We start from the raw sequence: 24,963 nt of genomic DNA on the forward strand, positions 1-24,963 counted from the left end.
CAGTCCGTGGGGTCACAAACAAGTCAGACATGAGTCAGAAACTAAACAACAAGGTTCTTAGTGAGGAAAATGCCTCTTTCCTTTACCTAACCCCTCTGATCCCAGCACTAATTATTTTTGTTGTCAAATTTCTTTATTTTAACTTTCCCCAAACTAGAAGATATAAAACAAGAATTTGTTGTGGTTTTAATTTGTATTTTCCTAATGACCCTGAACATCTTTTCATGTCCAGCACAAATGGACATGAAAATGAACACTAATGGACAGTTTTTTACGGACTCCTTTTACCAAAGTCATGCAGATCTTTTGGAACTCTGGTCTGATCTGGTCTATGGAAATACAGACTGTGGGGAAGACAAAAAAAAAAGCCATGAAATGACCTTTTCTCAGTTCAAAGGAACATTCTCAGGCAGGGCTGTAGCTGAGTTGATTTACTCTGAGTCACTCAAGGGTGTTCTGTCATCACCACAAAGACGAATAATCAGGAAGAGAAGCTGAAAGAAGAAAACCATGGCCAGGATATTCTTGTGGCAAAGGAAATGGCTGTTAGAAGGGGTGGCAGTTTACCTATGGGTCTTACAAGCTCAGGTCTGTTATTTGGAGATAGCAGGATTCAATTCAGCATGAAGAAAGTGAGCCCTAATTCTTCATAAAAGAAATAGTTCATGTCATAGGCTCAGTAATTACACTAAAGTCATCATTCCACTCACGTTATCAGCAAGTATACTCTCTCAAGCCATTCAGCACATGGCAAGATGTCAAATAAGTTCTCTCCCATCCTACACTTGGCAAACATCATAATGAAAATAATAATCAAGTAATATTTAGTACAGGAATTACACATCTGATTAAAAAAAAACTCCATCTTAAAGTAGTGAAGAGAAGTTACTTTTAAAATGACAGCAGAATTAGAAAATATTTGAAGAAACAAAAAGTTAAAATCCTTGTATGTGTCACATAGAAGAGTAAATGTCAGATGAAAAACAAAACTCAAAAAAGCGCAAGTGTAAAAAGATCAAGACTGAGTTGGTTTGAGAAGCTGGGGCTCTGAATTTGTGCTGTGTACCAGGATAGCACTCCTGGGAGATCTCCAGCTACCATCCCATAAGGACCCAAGACCAGTCTCCCTCCGTCTCTGCTCCCTAGAACTCTTGCTTTTGATGGGTTTATTACAAAAGGGCTTCCTGCATTAGAATAAGAGGGCCGTATACTGCAGCACAGATGGACTGTGTTTTATTCTAATATGAGATACTTCTTTTATAGTGCCTGTTGTTTGGTAACAGAAGATGAAATGGAACACGTGGTAATTAAGTTATTTCAATCGCTTCGAGAAGGCATCTGATTTACCATTCACGTATTACCTTCTCCTTGAGGAAACTGAAAGTCTGCCTGAAATTGACCGTTTATAAGACGTTTCCTAGAAGAAACAAGGACTAACACACAACAGGCATTAGTTTCTGCTCTGTCACCCACACTGAACATCACTAGATACTATCTTGTTCCTTAATTGTTAATTACAAGTTGTATTTTTCTAGAGATGTAAATGTTTGTAAATAATGTAAGTATGTGTATATATATGACGAAGCAACTCCCAGAATTTCCTTTGTCTTCCAGACTTTAGTCCCGATATGGTCTCCTTGGCCTTTTCTGACCCCATCTATCACCAGTAAAACCCCTTGTATCCTCTTTAATGAATGTCCACGTCCCCTTTCTGTCCTCATGAACACGGTCAGCCATCTCAAGGGCAAGCTCTCCTCTCCTCTGCGGCTTGTGCAATGGCTCAGGGGGAGGAGGGGCATCGTCCTGGCTCAGCTCTGCTTCCAGACTGTTGCTCCTTCTCCAGCTCTGATGCTCACACCTGCAGACCCATACCACCCAATAGCCCTTTTCCGAGTTATCTTTGTTATTCCTCATGCCATGAAGATTTTAACACCAGGTGGAAACCACTCTCAACTCTGCCCCTTTCAGAATTGGAGTGTTTTCAAAACCTGTAACTTCCAATACCCTGGCATGGTCTCCCCCAGGGATCTCAGCTTCCTTTCCCAGCACTGCCTGGGCCCTGCTCCTGGTCTTTTCAGCAATATCGCAGCCCCTCACTATCTTAGTCCCCCTGACTTAGCAGCCCCTCACTAGCATGCCCTCTTAGCATGCCCTCTTTGCTTGCTGTCTTCCACACCACACCCCCAAGGGGCCCTAATCCAAAACTCCAGCAGTCCAGCCAGGACCTGCAAGCTGGCCACCCTGCCTCTTCCCTGGCCCTCATCCCCTTTGAGTCCTCCTTCTCCTCACTATTTGGGGTCTCCAGTGTTCATCAGTGCATCTCCACCCTCACTCTTTACCCCTATACTTGGCCAGACCCCAGCTGTGGTTATACTCACTTGTACTAGTTCCCTTCCCTCCATTCAAACTGCTGAACATCCTGGAGAAAAACATACCACCTGCCTGATGAGTTTCACTTCAATGACTGCACACCTCAAAGGGATTCCCAGTGTTTCTCAGATGTCCTCGTTGGATCACGCTGGTCCATTCGCTGCTTCCTCGTTTTGCTCTTACACTCATAACGCTGTGTCCTCATTCTCAACTTCTCATCGTGCTTCCTATATCACTGAAAAAAAGCACTGAGGAGACCCCCTTTCCTACTCCCCACCCTCCCACACCTCACACCCAGCTGCGTCAGCACCCAAGTGCCTTGCCTCCCCTCCTGTTACTGTGGGTGAACTCGTCTCGCTCCTCCTAACACCAATCTCTCCACTTGTCTTAGTCTGCTTGGGCTGCCATAACAAAATACTGCAGACTGGGTGACTTAAAAAACAGAAATGTATTTGTCCTAGTTCTAGAGGCTAAGCCCCAGATCAGATGCTGGCCAGTGTGGTTCCTGGTGAGGTCTCTTCCTGTCTGGCTATGTCCCCACATGGCAGGGAGAAGAGCTGTGGTATCTGTTCCTTTAAGAAGGGCACCAGTTCTGTTGGACTGGGGGCCTCCCCTTATGACCTCATCTAACCTGTATCCTCTCCTCCCAGGCCTTACCTCCAAATATAGTCACAGCAGGAGTTAGGGTTTCAACGTCTTTCAGGGGATGGATCATTCACACTGCTGCTGCATGGGATCACATCTCCCCTCATCTACATAAGGACATCACTCTTGTCTTTGTCCACCCCTCTCTCCCAGCATCAGCTCTTACCTTTCTATGATATCATACATACTGTCATTTCTCATATCTTTAAGAAAAAACAAAATACTCTTGACTATACTTTCCCATCCAGCTCTTGTCTCACTTTTCTGCTCTCTTTTATGAAAAGTTCCTCAAAAGAATGATCTGTACTTTCTTTTTCTGACTCTTCTCTCTCCATTCTTCCTTGAACACAGGTCAGTCAGGCTTTCACTCTCACTACTTGCCAAGCTTACCAAGATCTTGCCGAGATCAAGCTTGCCAGGCCTTCTTATAAGATCGGATGGCCAGTTCAAGACCTCTTCTTATTCTGCCTGTAAGCATCATCTGAAGCAGTGGAGGGCCCCTTACATATTTTAATGCTTTCTAGGTGCTAGGTTGGTCTTCCCTGGTGACTCAGTGGTATAGAATCCGCCTGCAGTACAGGAGATGCAGAGATGCAGGTTCAGTCTCTGGGTCGGGAAGATCCCCTGGAGGAGGGCATGGCAACCCACTTCAGTATTCTTGCCTGGAGAATCCCAGGGACAGAGGAGCCTGGTGAGCTTCAGTCCCTGAGGTTGCAAAGAGTCAAACATGACGCGTAACTCTGCCCACACACATACACACACAGATACTAGGTTCAGTGGGGTGTTCAAGATGAAGGAAGCTCATAGTGTGGCAGGGCAGGCAGACCTGTGATTGCTTGTGGGATATATACCAGGTCCTAAAATGGAAGTGTATGCAAAGGAAAAAGGAGGTAACCCTAAGACCCAGCAATCCCACCCATTGGTATACACCCAAGAGAAATACGTCCAGAAAACTTGCACGTGGATGTTCATAGGTCATTATTCACAGCAGCAAACAATGGAAATCCTCCAAGTACACATACAGGGATGAATAGATCAATAAATTGTGGTCTGTCCATACAATGGAGTAATACTCAATATAAAAAGTGATACAGGTCTTTAGGAATGCAAATGTTTGATGATACCTGGTAAAGAAAAAGTCATTCTTACTCTAAGTGGTTGGCGGGGTGGGGAGGGAATACTGACTGTGAAGGGGAATGAGGGCTTTAGGGGAGGTAACGTTGTTATGTCTTGACCCACATAATATTTACAACAGAGTATACCTACGGTGTGTTTGTATAACATTAAACAATGTTTTTCAAAACTCAAAATACTGAAGTTCTGATTCATGCTACAAAGTGGATGAACCTTAAAAATGTACTCAGTAAAAGAAGCCAATGTGCACTGCTGTATGTGAAATAGCTACCTAGCGGGAACCTGCGGTACAGTGCTGAGAGCCCAGCTCAGTGCTCTGTGATGACCTAGAGGGTGGGATTGCGGGGTCACATACAGTGCTGAGAGCCCAACTCTGTGCTCTGTGATGACCTAGAGGGTGGGATTGCGGGGGGGTGTACAGTGCTGAGAGCCCAGCTCAGTGCTCTGTTATGACCTAGAGGGTGGGATTGCGGGGGCGCGTACAGTGCTGAGAGCCCAGCTCTGTGCTCTGTGATGACCTAGAGGGTAGGATTGGGAGGTAGGAGGGAGGCCCAAGAGGGAGGTGATATATGTATACATACAGCTGACTCACTTCTTTGTACGGGAGAAACTAACAACATTATAGAGCAAATATATTGGAGAGGGAAATGGCAACCCACTCCAGTATTCTTGCCTGGAAAATTCCATGGACAGAGGAGCCTGGTGGGCTATAGTCCATGGGGTAGCAAAGAGTCAGACACGACTGAGCCTGCAGCACCCCAGTTTTTAAAAAGAGATCCCATGTTATACAATTATATTTATACAAAATTTCCATATAGGGCTGGGAGGAGGATGTTGGGTGTAGGGAAGGAGTGATTACTCATGAGTACAAGGTTTCTTTGGGGGGATGATGAAAACCTTCTAGAACTGATTGCCTAACTCTGAAGAGACTAAAATTATTGAACTGTACACTTTAAATAGGTGGATTGTATAGTATGTGCATTATGTCCTAATAAAACTGTCATTACTAAAAAAACTAAGGAACTGGGACTTCCCTGACGGGAAGACTCCAAGCTTTACTCAGACACTGAGCAGTTAAGACTCTGAGCTTCCACTGCATGGGGCACGGGTTTGATCCCTGGTCTTGGAAATAAGATCCCTCAAGCCTAGTGGCTGGCCCCCGCCCCCCAAAAAAAAGAATAGGAGGGGACTGCCCTCCTATCCTGAAGCAGGACTTCCTCATCAGCTTCTCAGCCTGGGCTCAGCTCTTTGGAGGCTGAAAGGCTATGTATGCAACTTCTTCCTCTCAGGACTCTATGTTTCTCTACCCAGAACCCAAAGTTACCAGGTCAAAAGACAACTTCCTGTTTGGAAGTTCGAGCAAAGAACTAGCTTCAGACACTAGCTGAAGTGAACCTATGAAAGCCCCTTAAACCAGAGTTTAATTTGGAATCTTGAGACCGGTTGTCCCGTTGTGTCTCCCTTCTCCCTCTTCAGCCGGGCTCTGACCCATGTACACGTCCCCCGGTCATCTGCCTTCTTCCACACCCATTTCCACACTGCCTCGTGCTTCCCACCCCTGTCCTCCTCCTGGGGGTGTCCTCTTGCAAAGCCACTGGAACCTCCTTTCCACCATCAACTATCCTACAGCCTCGGCCTTCAGCCACAGGTTTTAGCCACACCCATCTCTGCATCTTGGCCCCTCTTCCCCAAACTCTGTCTCCACTGGTAGCCCTCTCCAAGGGACAAGCAGGTCCTAGAACTTTCCTTGTTTCAGAAATGAGACAACTGACGTGCACTTGTCTGAGGTCAGTCAGAACAGGATTCAAACCCAGGCAGTGTGGCCCCTGAGGCCTCTTGACCACCAACCACACTGTGAGAAGACAGGCACCTGTGGTCTATTTTCTACATATAGTTGGGAGTCCTTGGAAATGCTTTTCCAAGTTTTATGTTCACTCAAAGGAAAATTTTATCCATAATTTATGTATTCTCTAGAGAGAGGGCTTGCTTTTAACCACTTGTGTTGACCACCTATCAAAGGCACCAAATATTATGCTGAGTTCTACCTTCTAGATTCAAAGCTTAGGGGTCCTCAGAGGTCTCATTGGTGGTTTAGTCACTAAGTCGTGTCCAACTCTTGCGGCCCCATGGCAGGCTTCTCTGTCCATGGGATTCTCCAGGCAAGAGTACTGGAGTGGGTTGCCATTTCCTTCTCCAGGGGATCTTCCCGACCCAGGAGTTGAAACCAGGTCTCATTAGACAGATGAAAAGCCTGGGGCTCAGAGAGGGAAGGGAACTAGACCAGCCACTCAACAGGTAGTCCAGCGAAGGGGCCAGAAGCAGGAGCCCGAAAATCTCAGCCTCGGCTCCAGTGCTTTTGTGTGACACCAGGGTTGTCTCCTAATATCCACCCTCAGATTTAACCCCTCGCCAAGTGTCAGGTTTGTACAGCACCCCCAGGAAGCATGGCACTGGCCACTGAGGCCACGTAGTCAGAGGCCTGGCTCAGCTCAGCACCCTGTGAGGGGTTGTGGCACGTGTCATCTTGGGAGGTACCCATTCCTCTGGGTCAGAATGGAAGGAGTAGACGATGGTGGAAGTGAGAGCACAGTGAGCAAGTGTGTGGGTTGCCCGGGCTGCCTGTGTTAATGTCTGACGCCTGCATAATAAGAAAGCCCTTCCTCTTCTGCCAGGCTCTTCCTCTTCTTGATCTGTTTTTTTCTCTCAATATTTCTTTTTCAAGATTCCTTCCTGGGAACTTCACTGGTAGTCTAGTGGCTAAGACTCCACACTCCCAATGAAGGGGGCCCAGGTCTGATCCCTGCTCCAGGAACTAGATCCCACATGCCACAGCTAAGAGTTTGCATGCTGCAACAAAGATCCGACACAGCCACATAAATAAATAAATAATTAGGGAAAAAAATCCCTTCCTGAAAACGGAAAACTAATGATCAAAGTAGTAGGCCTATGTGTCTTGATTTGGGAATCACTGAAAAGTGTTCCAATCAAGACCACCTCCCTCACCAGACTCCTGCGATCCTCTCACATCTTACATCTTTATCTTTTTAAAAAAATTTTATTCATCTTATTTATTTTTGGCTGTGCTGGGTCTTGTTTGCATCACAGGCTTTTCTCTGTTTGCAGCAAGCAGGGGCTACTCTCTAGTTCGGTGCACAGCTTCTCACTGCTACGGCTTCTCGTGTTGTGGAGCACGGACTCTAGGCCTGTGGGCTTCAGTAGTTGCCACACATGGGCTCAGTGGTTGTGGTTCCTGGGCTCTAGAGCACAGACTCTACAGTTGTAGCACATAGGCTTAGTTGCTCTGTGGCATGTGGAATTTTCCTGACTCAAGGACTGAACCCATGTCTCTTGCTTTGATAGCTGGATTCTTTATCATTGAACCACCAGGGAAGCCCTCCTTTCCCTTTTTAATATTTATTTTTAAATGTGTTTTTTATTGAGGTGACATTGGTTTATAACATTCATAAATTCATGAGTACCACATGTTTCTACTTCTGTAAACACTGCAGCATGCTCACCACCAAACATTTCATTTCCATCTGTCACCACACAGTTGATCCCCTTTACCTGTTTTGTCCTCCCCTTCCCCCAGCCCTTTACCCTCTGGTAGCCTAGTGTTAGTTGCTCCGTGGTGTTCATGCGATCCCATGAACTGTAGCCCACCAGGCTCCTCTGTTCTTGGGATTTCCTAGGCAAGAGTACTAGAGTGGATTGCCATTTCCTTCTCCAGGGGACCTTCCTGACCCAGGGACTGAACTCAGATCTTCCACATTGCAGGCAGGTTCTTTACCATGGGGGCTTCCCTGGTGGCTCAGAGGTTAAAGCGTCTGCCTCCAATGCAGGAGACCAGGGTTCGATCCCTGGGTTGGGAAGATCCCCTGGAGAAGGAAATGGTAACCCACTCCAATATTCTTGCCTGGAGAATCCCATAGACAGAGGAGCCTGGCAGGCTACAGTTCACGGGGTCGCAAAGAGTCAGACACGACTGAGCGACTTCACTTTTTTTCTTTACCATCTGAGCCACGAGGGAATCCATTCTTTATATCTTTGTGTTTGATTTGGTTTGTTTATTTATTTTGTTTTTTGTTTGTTTGTTTTTGTTTTTATATTCCAAATAGAAGTGAAATCATAGGTTATTTTCTTTCTCTGTTTGACTTACTTCACTTAACATAATAACCTCAAGGTACATCCATGTTATTGCAAGTGGCAAGATTTCATTTTTTTCCATTGTGTGTGTGTATCTATATATCTACATATATATATGTATATATACCATATCTTCTTTATCCATTCATCTATTGAAGGGAACTTAGGTTGTTTTTAATCTCTTGTCTATTTTAAATAATGCTGTGATGAACATAGGGATACATATATCTTTTTGAACTAGTGTTTTCAGATTCTTTGGATAAATACGCAGAAGTGGGAGAGCTGGATCATTAACAAATGGAACTATGTCAATCTAAAAAGCTTCTGCACAACAAAGGAAACCATCAACAGAATGAAAAGACAACCTATCAAATAGGAGAAGATATTTGCAAATCATATATCCAGTATGGCGCTAATATCCAAAATCTGTAAAGACACCATACAACTCAACAGTAACAACAGCAAAAACACACACCCAATTTTAAAATGGCAGAGGAGCTGAAAAGACATTTTTCCCAAGAAGACATACAGACGGCCAACAGACACATGAAAGGGTGCTCAGCATCACTAATAACAGGGTAATGCAAATCAAAACCACCGTGAGACATCACTTCATGCCCGTTAGAATGGCTGTTATCAAAAAGGCAGGAAATAGCAAGTGTTGGTGAGAATGTGGAGGAAAGAGAATCCTCATACACTGTTTCGGGGAATGTAAATTGGTGCCGCCACCATGGGGAGAGTATGGAGGTTCCTCTTACTCACGTAGATGAAAGTAGTTGAGGCTGTGAAAATTCTGGAGGCCTGTTGGGGAGGGATGACTCATAAAGCTGCTTAGCTGACATGCGTCTACTGACATCATGCATCTACTGAGAAACAACCCATATAAGACCCTACAGTGAAAGAAAAGTGTGTGTTCCTATGTGTGCATGTATTTTCTTAACAAGTCATATTTTTCCAGAACTTTAAAACAGCTTTTAAAAAATGAAAAAAGGAATTCCCTGGCAATCCAGTGGTCAGGATTCTGTGCTTTCATTGCTGTGGGCCTGGGTTCAATGCCTGGTCAGGGAACTAATATCTCAAGCTGTACAGTGTTATTAAAAAAAAAGAAAATTGAAAAGTCTTAATTAATATTAAAACCTAACATTATTTTACATTTAAATATTTTACTTATACCAACCCCAGAATTAGACTGTTACTTTCCTGGCTTTAATGAAAGAAACTCATAAAACTTTCAAATCCTGCCTCTTTGCTTACTTTATTTTCAATTCAGAACATTGCCATGTTTGAGAATTCCTCTTGATCAAGTGACAGTCTTAAATAATTTTCAGTTTAGCTCACTGCAGTTTCTTTCAGATCATGTCTTCATTTAAAAATTTGAGATTTTGCTCATCACAGAGTTTTTGGCATTAATTTTAATTTTTCAAATGATTGCATTAAATATCCTTATTTAATTGCTGAGCTTTTTTGGTTCTCTGTTAAGTTTTGTACCCAAAATGAGTGCCTTGCTGACCTCAACCTAGTTGCAGCCCAGATGAGAACCTTCTGAAAGCACAAGTATCATAGGAAGGGGAGAGAGGAAACCAATTCAACTATTCAACAGTGAATTCACTCAGTCATCCATATGTCCATCCATTCAAAAATCCATCCATTTTATTTCATTCAACACATTTATTGAGTGCCTACTATGTGCCAGGTACTGTTCTGGGCACTTGGGATATAACAATAAACAAAAGAAATGAAAACCTGCCTTCATGGGCCTGCATTCTAATGGAGGGGAATAGACACTAAACAGGATAAATAAGGAGGGTACAGCAGTAAGGGCTATAGAGGAAAATACAACAAGGAAGGGATAGGGAGCGCCAGAAATGGGAGGAAAGGCCTTGCTTGTAGAGCTTGGACAAGTTGAAAAACTGATCCCTGGGAATGAGTATTCCCAGCTGAGGCCGAGGTGAGGGAAGGCCCGCTGTGACTACAGAGGAGTGGAGAGGCCAATTTGTTTTGTTTGGCCCTCACGGTGTTAACCATTTGTTTCGGATTTTGATGTTTTTAGACAGGCATGGCTTTATCCACAGGCCCTACTCTTCCCTATTGTCTTGCACTCATTTGGTTCCTGGCTCTGTGTACCAAGCCACAAGGATAATTGCACACGCTAACTGTGTCCTATAAGCAATAGAGAGCCACAGGTCAGATGGACAGGGCAAAGGAGGTCCAGCCCAACCTGTGTGGGTAAAAGATCAAGGTCAAGCACGCTCAACCCTCAGGTCATTCAACATAAAGTCACAGTCCACAGAGCTGGAGTGGGGGTGCTCCCCAGAAGGGCTGGGGTTGACGTTTTCTACCAACAAAATGAGAACTCAAGAGAAATGACTTGAGTTATAGAAACTAAAAGACATGAAGTTTCTTTTAGATCTTAGCTTATGGACTATGTCCACAAGAATGACATCTATCTGGCCTCTCCTGTGTTCCAGACATCTTGGGAGCCTAATCTCTAATTCTCACCATAGGTGGTTTCTCTTCAATGTTGGGCTTCCCTCGTAGCTCAGTTGGTAAAGAGTCTGTCTGCAATGCAGGAGACCCGGGTCAGAAAGAAACCCTGGAGAAGGAAATAGCAACCCACTCCAGTATTCTTGCCTGGAGAATCCCATGGATAGAGGAGCCTGGCAGGCTACAGTCTATGGGGTCGCAAGAGTTGGACATGACTTAGCGATTAAAGCACCACCACCACCATCACTGCTCAAGCTAGATGTGATTTTCCGATTCTTGTTCTCCACTTCTCAGATGACAAAGCTAATGCTCAGAGAGATAAAGTGACTTGCACCAGGAGGTACAGTGAAATTCTGGGGAAAGTGTTTCCAGATCCCCTCTATCTGCCTCCAAAGGGTAGGCTCCTTGTTGCAAACCTTGCTGCTTGTTGTAGGGATGGAGTCCCTCATGCCATCCTGTTGTTACAAAAAACATATAGGGTGTTCAGTTCAGTACAGTTGAGTTCAGTTCAGTCGCTCAGTTGTATCTGACTCTTTGTGACCCCATGGACTGCAGTATGCCAGGCTTCTCTGTCCATCACCAACTCCAGGAGCTTACTCAAACTCATGCCCATCGAGTCAGTGATGCCATTCAACCATCTCATCCTCTGTTATCCCCTTCTCCTCCTTCCTTCAATCCTTCCCAGCATCAGGGTCTTTTCCAATGAGTCAGTTCTTTGCATTAGGTGGCCAAAGTATTGGAGTTTCAGCTTCAGCATCAGTCCTTCCAATGAATATTCCGGAGTACTGCTGGGCATACACACCAAGGAAACCAGAATTGAAAGAGACACGTGTACTCCAATGTTCATCGCAGCACTGTTGACAAAAGCCAGGACATGGAAGCAACCTAGATGTGCATCAGCAGACGAATGGATAAGAAAGCTGTGGTACATATACACAATGGGATACTTCTCAGCTATTAAAAAGAATGCATTTGAATCAGTTCTAATGAGGTGGATGAAACTGGAGCCTATTATACAGAGTGAAGTAAGTCAGAAAGAAAAACACCAATGAAGTACATTAATGCATATATATGGAATTTAGAAAGATGGTAACAATGAACCTATATGCGAGACAGCAAAAGAGACACAGATGTAAAGAACAGACTTTTGGACTCTGTGGGAGAAGGCAAGGGTGGTATGATTTGAGAGAATAGCACTGAAACATGTATTATCATATGTGAAATAGATCGCCAGTCCAGGTTTGATGCATGAGGCAGGGTGCTCAGGGCTGGTGCACTGGGATGACCCTGAGGGATGGAATGGGGAGGGAGGTGGGAGGGAGGGTCACGATGGGGAACACGTGTACACCCATGGCTGATTCATGTGGCTGTATGGCAAAAACCACCACAACACTCTAAAGTAATTAGCTTCCAATTAATATAAAAAATTAAAAAAAATAATAATGAACACCAAAGAATAGAAGTTTAAAAAAAATTCAGGACTGATTTCCTTTAGGATGGACTGGTTGGATCTCCTTGCAGTCCAAGGGACTCTCAAGAGTCTTCTCCAACACCACAGTTCAAAAACATCAATTCTTCAGTGCTCAGCTTTCTTTATGGACCAATTCTCACATCCATACATGGCTACTTGAAAAACCAAAGCTTTGACTAGATGGACTTTTGCTGGCAAAGTAATGTCTCTGCTTTTTAATATGCTATCTAGCTTGGTCATGGCTTTTCTTCCAAGGAGCAAACATCTTTTAATTTCATGGCTGCAGTCACCATCTGCAGTGATTTTGGAGCCCAGAAAAATAAAGTCTGACGCTGTGTCCATTGTTTCCCCATCTATTTGCCATGAAGTGATGGGACCAGATGCCATGATCTTCGTTTTCTGAATGTTGAGGTTTAAGCCAACTTTTTCACTCTCCTCTTCCACTTTCATCAAGGGGCTCTTTAGTTCTTCTTCGCTTTCTGGCATAAGGATGGTGTCATATGCATATCTGAGGTTATTGATATTTCTCCTGGCAATCTTGATTCCAGCTTGTGCTTCATCCAGCCCAGCATTTCTCATGATGTACCCTGCATATAAGTTAAATAAGCAGGGTCACAATATACAGCCTTGATGTACTCTTTTCTCGATTTAGAACCAGTCTATTGTTTCATGTCTGGTTCTAACTGTTGCTTCCTGACCTGCACACAGATGTCTCAGGAGGCAGATCAGGTGGTCTGGTATTCCCATTTCTTGAAGAATTTTCCACAGTTCATTGTGATCCACATAGTCAAAGGCTTTGGCATAGTCAATAAAGCAGAAGTAGATGTTTTTCTGGAACTCTCTTGCTTTCTCAATGATCCAACGGATGTTGGTAATTTGACCTCTGGTTCCTCTGTCTTTTCTAAATCCAGCTTGAACATCTGGTAGTTCACAGTTCACGTATTGCTGAAGCCTGGCTTGGAGAATTTTGAGCATTACTTTACTAGCGTGTGAGATGAACGCAACTGTGTGGTAGTTTGAGCATTCTTTGGCATTGCCTTTCTTTGGGATTGGAATGAAAACTGACCTTTTCCAGTCCTTTGGCCACTGTTGAGTTTTCCAAATTTGCTGGCATATTGAGTACAGCACTTTCACAACATCATCTTTCAGGATTTGAAATAGCTCAAATGGAATTCCATCACCTCCACTAGCTTTGTTTGTAGTGATGCTTCCTAAGGCCCACTTGACTTCACATTCCAGGATGTCTGGCTCTAGGTGAGTGATAACATCATATAGGGTGTACACAGATGAAAATAATCCAGATGATCTTATCCTTCTGCACATACTTTTAAAAACATTCATCTCATGTGAGCCTCTGTGAATTAAATAATATCACCCCATTTTGCAAACAGGGGAACAGGTATAGTAATGTAAGATGACATTCCCAAAGTTACACAGGCAGTCAGGGGATTTGAAGGTGGGCCAGAGTCCTGTCTCAGCCCTGCATCACCTGTCCCAAGACAAGATTGTAAGCATGAGGTCTGCCCACCCCAGACAGGCCACTTGACCCAGATGTTTTGCCATATTAACAAAAACATTCCAGGATGCATTGCAGGAAGAAGGCTGCAAACCTCCATGACTCGCACAGCCACACGCAACCTTAGACGTTTAATCATAGGATAATCGACAGAGTGATGATCAGAGAGCTGGATGTGACCCAGCAGGGATTACCAATTCACAGCACAGAAGGGTTTCCAATGAAGTTCTACTTCTGGTAACTTTCTGGCCAGGATCTGTGGCCCTGTGCCTTCTCTCAGTGAAACACACTGAGTGCTGCTCCCACGTGGGGGTGCACATTGAATGTGGCACCAGAGGGTGCCCACACCTTCCAAGAGGCCATACAATGGCGTCTACCTGTTGATGTGAATGTCACCTACAGAGAGATATATTTGTTCCCACGTCTGCTGCTCCCACATGGGGGTGCACATTGAATGTACCACCAGAGGGTGCCCACACCTTCCAGGAGGCCAATACAATGGCGTCTACCTGTTGACGTGAATGTCAACTACAGAGAGATGTATTTGTTCCCACGTCTGTTTTATGCCGTTGTACCTTAACAAATGTCACATAAACTGAGGAAATGTGAATAGAAGAGAAAAAGAGTCATTGTTTCTGTAAGAACCCAGGCGACAGTTTTGGAAAAACAGTAAAGGTGAGATCCTAAAATAAGTTTATTGTTGAATTGCGTGTAGGCAAGACAACTGAATAGATTGAGGGGAAGCATAATATCTAAACAATTCCTGTACAAACTTATTTTCCAAGTGTCTAGGTTCTCACTGCAGTCTATAGAAACAGAAATTAGAAACTATAGGACAAAGCATTAAATGTGTGATTTTTGCACATAAGGCAGAATAGGGCCAAACCCCTGCAAAACAGGCTTATTCTCAGTGAAAAGATCTTGGCTGTCTGTGAAACCATTGGTGAAGGAAATGTACATTTGGTTGCTTTAGGTTAACAAAAATATATAAGGTTTGTACATATAACTTAAAATTTTCTTCTTACATCTACTTACACAGATATTTTTACATTAATACATAAATTTATACATGTCATGTGCTGTGCTGTGCTTAGTCGCTCAGTTGTGTCCAACTCTTTGGGACCCCATGTACTATAGCCTGCCAGGCTCTTCTGTCCATGGACTTCTGTAGGCAGTAATACTGGAGTGGGTAGCCATCCCTTCTCCAGGGTATCTTCTCGAGCCAGGGATCAAATCCAGGTCTCTTGCATTGCAGGCAGATTCTTTACCATCTGAGCCACCAGGGAAGCCCCTATTAAATATATATATACATACCACACACAAATTTCAATGCCGTCTTTTTGCCTTTTCTTTTTTCTTCAGATTGGGTTCTCCCTTCCTTTCTCCCATCTCTATCCTGCCACACAACTATCCTCCCCCCAAAACCATAGTGACCACTGGGTCAGGATACTGCCATGTTCTTCTCCATGCTCGTGTGTATTGGCTCATTTGCACAGTGGGGACCTGGGGTAGGGAGGGTGGGAGACGGACAGTAGCATTATTTCATCTTTAAAATTTTATAACCAATTTCCTGCACTTTGCTTTTTCTCATCAATTATTCATGGCAATCCCTGTGAGTCACGGGACATAGCTCCAATTTATTATTTTTAATGGCTGCAGAATATTCCCTGGCATGTTATAATGTATTCAACAATACCCTTTTGAAGGGCATTTTCTCTGTTTCTAGGTTTTGCTTGTTTTCCATGATAAAAGGTTAATTCTACATCCTTATGCACATAGCCATACATTCTGATATTTTTATTTCTATGGGGTAGATTTTCAGGAACTGCTAGGCAAAAGGTATATGTTATGTATTTTTAATTTTAATGGATGGTGCCAGGGTGATTTGCAAAAGCTGTGGAATCCAAGAGCAATGATTCAAGTAACCTTTATCCCTGCATTCCTACCAACAATAGGTATTGGGTTGGCCAAAAAGTTCATACAGGGGTTTCTTTCTATAAGACGGTATGGGAAAACCCAAACAAATTTTTTGGCCAACCCAGTATTATCAGTCTTTTAAAACTGTGATCATTCTGTTAGAAGTAAAGAAGCAGCTCAATGCTATTTACATTTGCATTTCCCTGATTACTAGAGTCTGACAGTTTTTCATATTTTTTTGAGCATCTGCACTTGCTCTTCTGTAATTGCCTGTTTTTACTCTTTTGCAAATTTTTATTCTTTTTTTAAAGAAAATAATTCATTGCTTCAATTAATGTTTTGCAGCTAGTCCATCAGTTTCCACTCCCTGTTCTGTTGGATAAGACTGAAAAATGTTATATTGCTATGGTATGTTGTTATTATAAAATGTTAAAAATGGACAGAGGACATGAAAGTTGCAAAAAGCTATGAAAAATAAAATGGTATAGAAGAGGTTAGAGCCAAAGGAAAAAGGAGGGGTGAAATCAGGATGCTTGGGAAGATACAAATGGTTAGCCCTGTGGTACTCACATTGATTTGTGGTAAAAAACAAAAGCAAAACAGAACCACAGTAGAGGGGAGTTGGGTGCTCAGGAGAGACATACAGTCACACACATACACACACACACAGAAATTCACTGAACATCTGCTACAAGCCAGTCACCATGCTAAGTACATTGCCTGCTACGTCTCGCCCCTCACTTGGAGGTAAGGCAGTGCTTTTATTCCCATTACACAGATGGGAAAGCAGTGATTTGTAGAAGTGTAGCAACAGGGTTGAATTTGCATTGCCAGTAAGTGGTAGAACCAAGATTTGAACCCAGGTGTGCCTGACCCCAAGACCTTAGCTGATAGATGATGGGGCCTGAGAATTATCTAGGAGCAAATGGTGTGGACAAGGCCAGAATCTCGAGGCTTGGGCCTACCCTTTGGATTCCAAGCTGGGCCGGGAAGGGGTTACAAAGTGGAGCAAAGTCAGAAAGCTGCAGCCTGGTGGGGTAGTTTCCTGAGGAACTGCTGTGGTCAGAGGGAGAGATTTCAGCCCTTTGGCTGGCTGGGGCAGGCAGGAGGGGCTGGTGAGCCCCACAGAACACTGCCCCAGATGAGAGCGCCTCTGGGTGAAGTGACTCATTCACCCTCTCATACCACACCCACAGCAGCAGTAATCACTGGCAGACTGAATGTCACTCTAAGTTGCAGGATGGGCATATTTATGCTATGCTAAGTTGCTTCAGTCATGTCCGACTCTGTGCGACCCCATAGATGGCAGCCCACCAGGCTCCCCCGTGCCTGGGATTCTCCAGGCAAGAACACCGGAGTGGGTTGCCATTTCCTTCTCCAATGCATGATAGTGAAAAGTGAAAGTGAAGTCGCTCAGTTGTGTCCGACCCTCAGCGACCCCATGGACTGCAGCCTACCAGGCTCCTCCATCCATGGGATTTTCCAGGCAAGAGTACTGGAGTGGGGTGCCATTGCCTTCTCCGGGGCATATTTAAGGAACTATTAATGACTCAATCCCTGGAAAGAAAGAGCAGTCTTGTTACCACTGAACTCACCAGTGCTCTGATTGTAGGTCCTCCCCTCAACTCTACCTTTGGGTGACAAGAACCCCTTAGGCCTTAGGGCTAAAGAATGAAAGGGCAGAGGAGCCATGCTGGGAAGATGCAGAGAAGGATTCTCAGAGGTGGATGAGGGGGCCATGGTCTCCAGCAAGTCAGGGGACATCCTGAGCCTAGTCCTACCTGAAAAATAATGATAATATTAATACTACTCTCCCCCCACATCACAGTGGTTAAGAGAAATCACTGTGAACATCAAGACCCTATGTAAATAGTAATGTTTATGAGGAGCTGGAGTGACAATACTAAAAAAGCCTTGACGAACCATAGGAAGAAAAGCTATGACCAACCTAGACAGCATATTAAAAAGCAGAGACATTATTTTGCCAGCAAAGTTCTGTCTAGTCAAAGCTATGGTTTTTCCAGTGGTCATGTATGGATGTGAGAGTTGGTCCATAAAGAAAGCTGAGTACCGAAGAACTGATGCTTTTGAACTGTGGTGTTGGAGAAGACTTGAGAGTCCCTTGGACTGCAAGGAGATCCAACTGGTCCAACCTAAAGGAAATCAATCCTGAGTATTCATTGGAAGGACTGATGCTGAAGCTGAAACTCTAATACTTTGGCCATCTGATGCGAAGAACTGACTCTGTTAAAGACCCTGATGCTGGAAATGATTGAAGGCAGGAGGAGAAGACGCTTTGGGGTTGAACCCAGCAGATGAACATTCAGATCTCAATTCTGTTTACGTGCTGAAGCCCTTTCTGACCATCAGTCTTCTTCTGTATGGTAGTGGAGTGTGCGTGCGTGCTAAGTCGTCTCCAGTGGGAGGAGGGGAGGGGAAGGAGGACAGATGATTTGTAGGAATTCTACCAGGTCCCGTGCTAGATGCTCCCTCTATGGAAACTCATCTAACCCTTTGGCCACCCTGTGAGGTGTGCACCTTCCAAAAACAAGGCGTCTGGGGCTCAAAGAGGGTCAGCCGTCTACCCAAGACCTGATCTTTTGAACCTGGGCCTGACACTCAGACCTTCGCCATTAAGATAACACAGCACCCACAGACTATTCACATCTCCAATCGTTTTTCTCATGGACAACAAGAAACTCTCCAGGTTCAAAGTACATGCCGGTGAGATAAGTTTCAAACACCATCTTCAGCCGTTCAAAGGCTCTGGGCTCATCTGTTAAACAATGTCTTGGATGACTCTTGATCACCATTGTGTTTGTTCTTATCTCACTGGCCTGCACCCCAGGCCTGGGCTGGAGAAGCATGAAACCACAGAGTATAAGAGGCCATCCCACCTAACCCCTCCCTCTAGAGGGAGGAAACTGAATTCCAGAACAAGAGCCCGAAGTCACCCAGTGGGAAGCCTGAGCTCCTGAGCCTCGCCTCCCTGGGACACACTGGTTTCTCCTCCCTTCCCACCCTGAGCCCCTTTCTCTGAAGCAGAGGTCAGAGACTCAACACTAAGGACAGGAGTGCATCCCTGCATTTTCCTTTGAACTGGACAGCCAAGCCGCTGGACCACCACTTTCTTCTTCCAGATCTAGGACATCTGATTGCTGAGAAATTATGTGTCCATAGAGATAAAACATATTTTTTATCAGAGATAAAAACATATTTTTGCTCAGAAATCTGAGGTGTAAGGGGCTTCCTTGGTGGCTCAGCGGTAAAGAATCCACCTGCAACACAGGAGCTGCAAGGGACACGAGTCTGATCCCTGGCTTGGGAAGATCCCCTGGAGGAAGGCATGGCAACCCACTCCAGTATTCTTGCCTGGAGAATCCCATGGACAGAGGAACCTTGTGGGCCCAGTCCAGGAGTTCGCAAAGAGTCAAACACAGCTGAAGCGACTGAGCACGCACGCACTGAGGGGCAAAGGCAGGGCATAGCCAGGAGAAAGAGGACGGTGCGTTAAACTCCAGGCTCATCATCGCTGTCCTTCTCTGCCCACCCCCAGTTCCTCCCTCACTCCTGCAGCCTCTGCTTCCCGACCTCCAACTGGCCCTTCCTCCTTGGGTCCTAAGCCCTGCTCTCTCCTTACTCTTTTGATGTTAATTTCTTATATTCTGGTCATGAATCAGGTCTGTCCTTTTTCAAGGCTGTCATGCATCATGGTGTAACAATTTGCTCAGGAATTTCACACATCAAGTCTAAAAACCTGTTCTTACACTGACTGGCTGTGTGACTTTTTGGAAACTCAGTCTCTGGACCTGTTTCTTCATCTGTAAATGGAGAATAACATGCTTTTGACAGGTCTTATGTCAAAATCAACCTAATACTGTGTGTACTCAGTCATCTCCTACTCTTTGCAACCCCACAGACAGTAGCCCGGCAGGCTCCCCTGTCCATGGGAGTCTCCAGGTAAGAATACTGAAGTGGGTTGCCATTTCCTTCTCCAGGGTATCTTCCTGACCCAGGGATCAAACCTGGGTCTCCTAAATTGCAGGCAGATTCTTTACCACTGAGTCACCTGGGAATCCCAAGAACGTGGCAGATGGTCACATTTCTTCTTCCAACAGATTGATTATCCTGGGTCTTACATGTCCACTAAGTGTGGCCATGGTGCCCCAGGAGCCCACCTGGAGGGGGCCCAGAGGGTTGCGCTGCCCCTGAATGTGACAGAGGGAGCCAGCTGCAGCCCAGTTCCATTACACCAGCTCTGTCAGGAGCCAGGCCGGGCATGCCTCCAAAGCCATAACAATTTTCAGGGTGCAATTTTTTCATCACAGTCCAAAGAGGCCCACAGAGGCCCCAGAACAGAGAATGATAAAGTGGAGTAGAAATGTGCCTTCAAAATTTGGGTCCAACTTTCTGCTGTGTCACTAGCTAGCTCTGTGAATCTGAGCAAGTCATTTAAGTTCTCTCTGTTTCAACTGCAGAAAGTCATTAGTAATTCTTCCCTTCCCTCTTCCTCTGGCCACCACTTTCCTTCAGCAAATGTGAATTAGGCACCTAGGCACTAGGGATTTAAAAATAAATAGAAAAATAAAATATCTCCATGATGGCATCATTGAACTCATCATCTAAGGAGTATATGAAATCAATACATGTGGAATTCCATCCCTGAGGAATGAGTGCTCTGCAGGAGAGGGTCACGGTACTCACATGAGTCTAAGAGGTAATAGGGAGCAGGGAGGACTGTGGCAAACAGGAGAATCCTTCTAGGGGGCACCAGCTCCCTAATTTCCACCACTGACTTCAACACTTAGAACCAGTGTTGTCTGACTTTTCTAGAAATACTGGGGATCCTAATTTATAACTGTGGTGTTTAACTCCAATTAAAAAAAAAAAAAAAAAAACACCTCACGAACATTGGCAATAGCCAAAACTAATAACCTCATGAGACACACAAAACAGGTCCTGGAGCAAAGCTGGACTGAAGGAAAACCAAACAAAGCTTCACAAAGGCTAACTGTTTTCAGGAGTCAGACACACCCCATGGATAAGACTCCGAAGGCGCAGGAAAGGTCACAAAGGCTTGAAGGAAGCACTCCTAACTCGTTCTTTGAAATGGCAGCATTGTGAGAGCTGCACACACCAGCCTTCCTCAGGGAGGGTTTGGAGTAGGACAACAATCATTTAGTTTCACCTGAGTGTGTGTACTGGGACGACTACTCCAAGATGACACCAACCCTTTACACTCCCAGCCCAGGAAGTGAGCTCCTAGGAACCTGAGGGTGTTTCTGAAATGATTCTTAGGGGTGGCAATACCACCAGTGTCCACTGAGAGTCTCTCTCACACCAGTGATGGCATTGCCATCTTTGGTTCTGCAGGAAATAGCAGTCCTGGGAGCCTGCGGGATGCAAGGCCCTCTCCAGAGCTCCGTGAGAAGATTGCTGTGGCTCCCTGCTCTTCACAGTGATATGACTACCTGTTAACTATTTACAGAAGCCAAATGTGGATTTGAAAGGGCGGCTTTCCTGCCAGCCAGCCAGCCAGTAGCCTTCCCTGTGCACAGCCAGCCTCTGAAGATATTCTCTGCACTTTTTGTGCCGAGGACTTGCACAAAATGGACTTGCATTGAGGACTTTTTAATTAATTGTGGCACTCAGGGTCTTTCCTTGCAGTGCACGGGCTCTCTAGTTGTGCACAGGGCCTCTGGAGCACAGAGGTTCAGTAGTCACAGCATTTCCAGGCTTAGTTGCTCCATGGCAAGTGGGATCTTAGTTCCCAGATCAGGGATCAAACCTGTGTCCCCTGCATTGTAAGGCCGACTCTTAACCACTGGACCACCAGGAAGTCCCTGCTCATTTCACGAGACTCTTAGAAGTGCCTGTGCAGGTCAGCCCGGCTGCTTTCCATGCCCAGTGTCTCTCTCTGAGGCTGTACAGGGGACCTGCTTACCGTCTCCTTCCCTGATGGAGCTGATCTAGAGGTAGACTCCAGGCTTCAGAGATTGCTCTTTCCAGAGCAGCTTTGTCTGGTCCAAAATCCCCATTAGCAGTGCGACCTTGGATAAGCCTTAACCTTTCCAGTCCTGGGTTTCCTCATCTGTAAAATGGAACAATTACTAATCTCAATGTTTCCAGTAAGAAGTGGGAATGTGTGTGAAGTACTTTAAAAGCTGGAATACCTGTGAGTCATTAAATTAGCACTTTGAAGCAGGTCTTGGCAAATGTCTTCTATAAAAGGTCAGATAGTAACTATTTCAGGCTTTGTCCGCCTTCTCGTTGTGTGCGTGTGTGCTCAGCTGTGTCTGACTCTTTGTGACCCTATGGACTGTAGCCTGCCAGGCTCCTCTGTCCATGGGATTCTCCAGGCAAGAATACTGGGTTGCCATTTCCTTCTCCAGAGGATCTTCCCAACCCAGAGACTGAACCCATATCTCCTGCATTGGCAGGAGGATTCTTTACCACTGAGTCACCAGGAAAGTTATAGTCTGTTGCAACTGCCCGATTCTGCTATTAGAGTCTGAAAGCAGCCACATGGCAGACCAGTGTGGCTATGTTCCCATAGAACCTCATTTCACAAAAACAGGTGGGGGGCTGCATTTGGCTCAAGGGCTGTACCTTGCCCAGTCTGTATTTTGTGAGGGCTGTGAACTAAGAATGGTTTTTATATTTCTAAGAATGGTTTTTATATTTCTAAGAACTAAGAATGGTTTTGAGGGGGAAAAGCAGAGGCGACAGAAACCAGACTGTAGGTGTCTCAGAAAGACTAAAGTATTTACCACTTGGCCCTCTGTAGAAGTTGACAGAGCCGGGCTCTTTAGTGTCCCGGGCTTGTCTTAGCCCAGGAGACAGCAGCTCCATCCCTGGAGGTGGGGGGACCTGGCTGGTGCCTCACAAGAAGACATGCAGGAGCCAGGTTCTGGGGCTTTGAGTTACTCTCATGAGGGAAGCTCTGGGCCTGGAGAGGAAATGAGGCCTCCTAGTTCTCTTTTCTGACGTCTATTTTGGATGAGCTTTACGAAAGCAGATCAGAAAAGATTCCACCAGAAAATGACCAAGTGAAGGGGCTTTCATTTCCTGAATCGTCTCTAGCGTGTGAGCTGTGCTGTTTTCCGGAACTGCTGAGTTCCTGTGAACAGGAACTCTGAGTCATGGGACGACCTGGGAGTGCCACCCACATTAGGGAGGCAGGGCCCCTGACACAGAGACCAGACGAGGGGCTCCCTCAGGCCTGAGACCTGCCCCCAGGGCCACAGTGCTGCCCCTTTGTTTTAGATTCAGTCACTCAAAGGAGCGGAGGTGGCAGCTACCGGGCCCAGAGAGGGCCCCTAAAGAAAAGAGACAAGGGAGAAAAGCAGGTGGTGCCGGCGAAACCTTGGGCCAGGGCAGCAGGGCTGTCTCTGGGGCAGGCCTAGGAGGCTGGGGCCTTCAAGTGTTTGTGTCTGTGTGTGCACTGCGCAGAGCAGAGAGGGGCGTGTATCACAGCCGTTGTTGGTTATGTTTTCCCTGCTCTCTCCCCTCCTCAGCTCTCCCACTAAGACAAGATGCTGTTACCTGGCACGACTAAGTTCCCAGTTTACCAGCAGGAGCCAGTGGTTCCTTCTAGTCTCCTTATGGCTCCAAGGACAGACCTGGCGCCAATCAGACCCCAGAGGGTCCCCTAAAGAATGGTCCTGGAGAAGACTTCATTTATTGCTCATTTTATGACTAAAAGTGATATAGAGTGACTGCAGAAAATTCAGAAAATATAGACATGCATAAAGGAGAAAATGTACAGAATGATTTTAGACTGAAAACCAACCTGATTATTTCAGGAAACAGCTTTATTTAATGGAGCACCTGGACCATAAAGAAAGCTGAGCGCCGAAGAACTGATGCTTTGAAACTGTGGTGCTGGAGAAGATTCTTGAGAGTCCCTTGAACAGTGATGAGATCAAACCAGTCCATCCTAAAGAAAATCAGTCCTGAATATTCATTGGAAGGACTGATGCTGAAGCTCCAGCACTTTGGCCACCTGATGCAAAGAACTGACTCATTAGAAAAGACCCTGATGCTGGGAAAGATTGTAGGTAGGAGGAGAAGGGGACGATAGAGGATGAGATGGTTGGATGGCATCATCAACTCAATGGACGTGAGTTTGAGCAAACTCTGGGAGATGGTGAAGGACAGGAAGCCTGGCATGCTGCAGTTCATGGGGTTGCAAAGAGTTGGACACAACTGAGTGACTGAACAACAACGAACTATGTGCCAGGCACTGTTGTCAGTGCTGGGGATACAGTATGAACTAAACAAAGTCCCTTTCCTCCTGGAGCTTATGTCCTGGTAGAAGAGACACTCAGCAGAGCAAAGGAAGGGACTGGAGGTTGATGGGATGGGGCACCATTTATGGTATGTGGTGGTCAGGAAAAGAGGAAGCAGCGAGGCAGACATCTGGGAGGAGAGTGTTTCAGGCAGAAGGAACAGTGTGGTTAGACCCTGTCTGTATGTTCAGCGCACAAAGGGGACAGTGTAGCTGGAGCAGATGAGCAAGGGGCAGCCAGGCAAGGATGTGTGGGGACCTCAGATTGTGGGTGAGTGAAATGGAAATCCAATGTAGGCTCTTGAATGAAAGAGCAACCTGACCAGCATTATGTTTAGACAGAATTATTCTGGACACTGGATGGAAAATAGATAGGGACTGGGACTGGGGGTTGCTGAGGGTGGGAGCTGGAAAGCCAAATAGGTGATTGCAATGGCGTAGGGAGGACTTCCCTCGTGCTCCAGTGGATAAGAATCCTACCAATGCAAGGGACGCAGGTTTGATTCCTGGTCTGGGAAGATGGCACATGCCGTAGAGCAACTAAGCCTGTGCGCCACAACTGCTGAGCCTGAGTGCTGCAACTGCTGAAGCCTGTGCGCCTAGAGCCCTAGCTCTGCAACAAGAGAAGCCACCACAGTGAGAAGCCTGTGCACCGCACCTAGTGAGTAGCCCCCACTTCTTGCAACTAGAAAAAGCCCACTCGTAGCAACAACCACGAATAAATAAATTAATTTAAAAAATAAATAAAATGTATCCACCCATTCAGAGGTGCTTGGGTTGTTTCCATTCTGGGTCTTTATTTAAAAAAAAAATAGCACCGAGAGGGGAAGTTTTCCTTCACCATCTTAGGGAACCTGGCTGGGTCTGAAAATTAAACTGCCAGAGACAGATCAATGACAGAAAAACATATGCATTTTATCAGTTTTTTATATGTACATGAATGTCTTCACAGGAGAATGAAGACCTGAAGTGACCAGAAAAAGAAGCTTC

The 24,963-nt window shown here is 45.4% G+C and overlaps 1 protein-coding gene and 1 non-coding gene across 7 annotated transcripts in view; both read left to right on the top strand.

Moving 5' to 3' along the window:
* The window catches only part of CD58 (CD58 molecule), a 63,418-nt gene extending 38,678 nt beyond the window's left edge, over positions 1-24,740 (top strand). For 2 of the 6 annotated variants that reach the window (XM_070367431.1, XM_070367434.1), the window contains exon 6: positions 23,489-24,740. The gene's annotated coding sequence lies outside the window, so the exon portion shown is untranslated. The other 4 variants (XM_070367430.1, XM_070367433.1, XM_070367429.1 and 1 more) reach the window with 2 other exon arrangements.
* Positions 7,950-8,021, top strand: TRNAW-CCA (transfer RNA tryptophan (anticodon CCA)). The gene has a single exon. It is a non-coding gene; the product is annotated as a tRNA-Trp (tRNA).
* Positions 24,741-24,963: the final 223 nt, after the last annotated feature.

The sequence above is a fragment of the Bos mutus genome, chromosome 3 (genome assembly GCF_027580195.1).
Source record: "Bos mutus isolate GX-2022 chromosome 3, NWIPB_WYAK_1.1, whole genome shotgun sequence".
Taxonomy (NCBI): Eukaryota; Metazoa; Chordata; class Mammalia; order Artiodactyla; family Bovidae; genus Bos; species Bos mutus.